The following is a 6046-nucleotide window of genomic DNA, read 5'->3' on the forward strand; positions in this document are numbered from 1 at the left end:
TACCAAGCTTCCTTCTCCCATAGAACATAGAATATTCCTTTGTGCTCTATGTCTAAGTTCAATTTTTCTAGGTCAGTTTTTTTCCATACGTATATTTTGGCAAAAATACTTTACTCTCCCATCAAATTTTAGTTAGTTACAAAATTTACAATGTGCAACTGAGGCCACTGTGATTTCAGGTTTTGTATTGATTATTTCTATCAAGTCTCATTCTCTCTGACTCAATATTTATATCTTTAGAGTTAGTTAGGTGTGATTTTTTTAAAATCTATAACTATAACATATTGCTATGTGGCTTTAGCCACTTTCCGTTTTATTTTGATTTCTAACAGTCTGCAGACTCATTTTTCCCATTTATAAAATGGGACAAGCATAATAATAGTGTCCCTCTCATGGGATTATTGTGAGGATTACGTGGGCTAATGCAGATAAGTACTTAGCACGGTGCCTAGTGAAATTCCTAACCGAAAAGGCCCTTTTTGATCTGCCCTTCCCTCCCCACAACCTCTCTAGACTCATCTGCCTTCAGGTCCTCTCTGTTCCGGTCGGCTTTGTGTTGTTTTATTCCTGGGTGTCTTCACACAGACTGGCCTTTCCACCTAGAATTTTCTCCCTTCCCTTCTCTTCCTCCATCCCTGCCCCTCCCCCACAAGACCTCGTGTTAGCAAATTCCTATTTTTTTCTTCCAGATGCAACTCGACTCTCATTTCATCTATAAAGCCTTTCTTGGCTTGCCCCTTTGACCCTCTCTGCTTCCATCCAAACTTGGAGACATTACCAGTGTCTTTTTCAGCACCTGTAATCTAATAAATGCCTGATAAAGTTCAGTTGAGTAAATGAGTGTGCTCAACCATTCCTTCTCTACTGAAATGTCTTCATATTCCACCAATGTCTCTGCCTTCTCTTTGCCTTCTTGCCTTCTTTCCCAGTCACTTCCTGAGTATCCCCATCACTCCCAGGTAGAATTTACTCCATTCCACACTCTTCAGACTGTCACTATATGCCAAATGATGGCGGATGGAAAATTACACCCTAAGCCTGCAACCCTATGGGGAAAAAAAGGAAATTCAATAATCCCGTTGTGTGAAAGCTTTTGGTGGTTTCCCCTCACCCTTGATAGGAAATCTCAAAGCCTCCCCACAGCTGGACAGTCCTGTGTGCTCTAGCCTCTGCCTTCCTCTGCAGCCCTTTTCCCCAGCAATTTTCTCCATCCTCAAATGCACCAAGCTCCCTACTACAACATGGTCTTTGCCCATGTTGTTCCCTCTTATTGAAACCCTATCCCACCACCACACTCCCTTTACCTGGATGACACTTATTCTTAAATGTGACTCAGGCTAGGCTAAACCACTTTGTTATGTGAGCTCATTGACACTACTGGACTAGTGCGTACCAGTACATCTCAGAGAACCTGGATCCTTGGCCCAGGAAAAAGCACTGTGACCTTTACCTGTCATTCCATCTCTCTCCAAGTCTCAATTTCCCCACCTATTGAATGGAGATAGAATACCCATCAAACCATCTACAGGGACTTCCCTGGTGGCACAGTGGTTAAGAATCCGCCTGCCAGTGCAGGGGACACGGGTTCAGCCCTGGTCTGGGAAGATCCCACATGCCGCGGAGCAAACTAAGCCCGTGAGCCACAACTACTGAGCCTGTGCTCTAGAACCCGTGAGCCACAACGACTGAGCCTGCGTGTCACAACTACTGAAAACCGCGTGCCTAGAGCCCATGCTCTGCAACAAGAGAAGCCACCACATTGAGAAGCCCGCACACCACAATGTGTGTGCCGCAACTAGTGAAAGCCTGCGTGCAGCAACGAAGACCCAATGCAGCCAAAAATAATAAATAAAAAAATAAAAATTAAACAAGCCATCAAAAAAACAGTGGATTAAGATAACCAGTATGAATGAAAGCACTTTATAAATAGGGAATCATACAATCTCAAAGGCTGAAAAAATTGCAAAATATCTTTTGGAAGATAATTTTTCACAGTATCAAAACTCATAAAACTTTATCCTCATTGACCTAGGCAACCCACTCCCAGAATATATACTACAACAGGGGCTTCCACCCTTTTTCTATCAGTCTACCTGGAATGTTTCCGTGGATGGCACATTCCTAGATTATAGACTAAAAGCTGTTTGAGCTAGGATGTGGATTATGTACAATTCCCATTTCCTTGCCACTCGAGAAGACATATCCCAGTGAAGGGTGTTATTCTGGGAATCGTTTGGATTAAGTAATTGACCAAATGCAGCACATCACTTATTAATAAATTGTTTGCAAGTTCTGCAACCCCTCAAGACACAGCAGCATCTTGGCATTCAAGTTGAGAACTGCCATTCTTTCAAAATAACTCAAAAGAATGAAAAAATGCACATACATGTATGTTGGGCAATAATGGTAGTAATAATATCAGCTCTTTCCTGTCCATTCCCTTATTGCCTCCTTATAAATAAAGGTCCTGTGAGGTAGACAGGAGGGATTTCTATGGATGGACCCCCTGCTTGGGGTCATATTACCTGAACCTATCAGGTTTTCAGGCTGTGATTCCTTGGGCATGTCACTTAAAATCTCTAGGTCTCCTTTTACTCAAATTACTTCCAGAGTTATTGAGTGGTTAAAATGGGGTACTGGACGTGATATACTTTGAGATGTAAACACTGCACAAAGGTGGCCTGTCTTAGTGTGCTGGGCTGGGACCAATAATAATATTTTAGGTCCGAAAAGTGGCCTTCCCTTTATCCACTCACGTTAAGCAACACCCTACGATTTCTAGTCAGTCTTCATAGTGGCACACCTAAGACAAGGATAAAACATGATCATAACAAGGCAAAATAAATATTTATTAGAAATCATAAAAGCATTTCTTCAATGGCACTAAAATGTTCTTACTCCATTTATGACTCCTTTCTTGAACACAGAGTTTCACACACACACAACACTAAAAACAAGATGTAAAAGGAATTTGCAAGGATCAGGCACATTCAATGAGAACAAGGTGACAATTCTGTGTTTGGGATGAAGATCACAGTAAAAACATATAAATCAATGCAGAGATCAAGTATGGCTTACAGGCCCAGATGACTGCCCATCTACCGGGGCCCTACCCAGAGCAAAAGGACTTAGCTCACCAGGCCTTGTGGAAGGAAAAGAAGGTCAATCAATAACACTGGGCTCCAGGGCAGGCAGGAGCCCTCTATGAACATAATGACTTCACAGTACAGCCTTGAACTCCTTCTCCCACCCCGGCAAGGAGGAAGGTAAGCACCATTTTTATTCCAAACAGATATATCACATAATTTCTAAAATAATGGATTCTTCCTGAGGCAGAGTTTAGTTAAAGGAAAATTTCCAGCCAAAACTGTTATCTGAGCATGGGAGATTCCACCCCTGGAAAATGCCTTCCCCTTAAATTACTGAAATGTGAATCATTTAAGATGTCCTTATACACCTGTGGAGTCAGTGTGGCATGGTGTGTGGTTTTGTACACACCTGTATGCACACACTTCCATTTTAAACCCATCATGGGGATCACAGGGACAGTGCAGACTGCCAGCATGAATCGTCTGAGCAAAAAGCTCTAGTCCCCTCACATACGTCAACCACAAAGGCAGACTCAAATTTACCAAATAACTGTGCTAAAAAAAAAATCGTGCAGGGGGATATCTGTGGTTCAGAATCAGAACACTCCAGCTTCAACAGCTCTGATACGACCTCCTGCATGACTTTGAACAAGTCCACTTTCGTTTTAGAGCTTTAGTCTTCAGGTGTAAAATAAGAGAACTGGTCCTTTTAAGCCAATGCTCTTTGACTCATTGCTTTCCTTGGTAAACCTACCTAGGCTGACAACCTTTGGGGGATGCCACTGTCAGGAAGAAGATTCAGTATAGAAAATGGTCCTGCCAACAAATTCCATCCAGATCCACAGACAGGTCTCCATACATGTAAGAAGGCAAAAATCCAGTTATTGATTTCTGTCTGTCTAACCTCCCAGCTTTCGTTCAAGTGGGAAATGGAGAACCATACGGCTTGATCCATTCATATCCAAATCAAAACATATCTGAACTCCCAGCTGCATGGTGTAGAGCATGGCGGCTGCCCTTCAAACCAGGACGTCTGTTCAGGATAAATGCAAGCAGGTAATTCCAGATACAGGATGCTAATCTCCAGGCTAAAAGGACCTTCAAGTTCATTTGAGTGTGATCTTTAACAATATCCTTAATAAATGCTCGACCAGCTTCTGCTTAAATATCCCCAATATCTGGAGCAGTTGCTGGACTGAATTGAACTAAATTTTTTTCCCCTGAAATTTCTAACTTTTGGCACTAGCTCTGCCCATCTGGAACACATCTGCTCCCCCTGCCTCTGGGACTATCTCCCCACATCTTCCCTTCTCTGGGGAACATGCCTAGCCCCTTCCTCCCCTGCTCACACTTGAGCTTGGCCTGACCACTAGAGCTTAGAGCACTGGTTGGCTCCCTGGGTCATCCGAGAGCACAGGGGCTGCTGCAGATTGTACGGCTCTAAGGCTACATCCTCCACTCATGGCATCTCTCCCTGACCCAGCCCATCAGGGGCACGAGGGCCAAGTTTCTACCCACCCAGGTAAGCTGGTGCACGGAGTAGCCCAGAGCAGAGAAAAAGGCCGAGAGTGGACTGCTTGGCCTGTCCTCCTTAGTTTGCCCCAAGTCAGATTAACTAGCCAATAGCCAAGTTATCTAAAAGCCGAATGGTTTTTGTGCCACTTAAAATTAAAATTCATGGTTAATAGCATTATAATTCCACCTCAAAAGTTCCCACATGAATCTTTTACCAAATAACTGAGGCAGAGTGGATTTTATGGTTCTTTAGGCTCCAGTAACCTGGAACATTTCTACTATCTCCACTTCACCTCTGCCCCCAAAGTGACTCTGTGTGATTTCAGGGGGGAGAAAAATCAGAGGATGAGAATCTAAAAATAAGCCGCACATCTTGGCAAGCACTCCTTTCTCAAATACCTTCTCCTCCACTTCAAAATTCACAGTTAACAAAAATATTTAATACCAGAGCATTTCAGGTATTTTGTTAAATTCCTCCATTGAGAAATACTGATGTATAAGAGTAACCTCTGAGATTCAAGACCATATAAATAGAGCAGCTGCTATTTCTGTTTCAGTCGAAGCCATGATCCCAACTTAGCGGCATGCACTGTTGCAGGGCTGGGACAAGGAAAACAGCCAAGATCTTTCACCCAGATCGTAGTCCCTGCCTGGCGTGTCTCTTGTGGAATTTTATGTGCATAAAGAAAAGATTTTTATCCTTGCTCTGGCCACCCCGAGGCCAAGTATATAATACTTACCTCCAGCCCCAAATCCTAAAATCTATTTCTCAGCTTTAAAATCATATACTTGAAGTAATTTTCCTTTAAAACTGAAAAAGCCTTTCTCTATTGAAAAGAAAAAACCTGTGTTAATTATGCTACTAGAAATGTCTCAGCTGGAGACAGTTTGAGCCTTGAGTACAAAGGCCGCTCATTCCAAGGGTGCTTTCCTTCTCCCTGAAGGCTCCAGAAGCTCATTCTCCTCCAGTCCCAGGATACCCGGCTTAGCTCAGTCCCCTGCACATTCTGGGATGGATCAAGAGTCCCTTAAATTCAGGAGACCCAGTTACAATCAGGGAGATGGTAGAATGCGCAGGCTGGGGCTGGGGACCTTGGCAGAAGACTCCTCTCCCTGCTCCTTGGGCCCCCGCCCCTGCCCTGCCACCATCTCTCCCAGCCAAATCGACCTGCAGTTGGTGAACGCAGAGACTTCACCCAGGATTCAGGGACTCCTGGGACTCCCAGGCTCAGGACTGCTGGCCATGGGTTTATACAAACTCTTTGCCGAATAACAAAGTCCAGGGTGTTTCCCACTCAAACTGACAACTGCCCCTCGGTTCAGCCACCCGTCCAGCATGAGGGTGCTTTCCTCGTCTCTGCAGGTGGAGCCAGGCTCCATCACTCTGCAAAGCCCGCAGCACCAAGTCCAGGACCCAGCCTCTAGCCTCAGACGGACCACAT

The sequence above is a fragment of the Mesoplodon bidens genome (genome assembly GCF_964165515.1).
Source record: "Mesoplodon bidens genome assembly, chromosome: 19".
NCBI lineage: Eukaryota > Metazoa > Chordata > Mammalia > Artiodactyla > Ziphiidae > Mesoplodon > Mesoplodon bidens.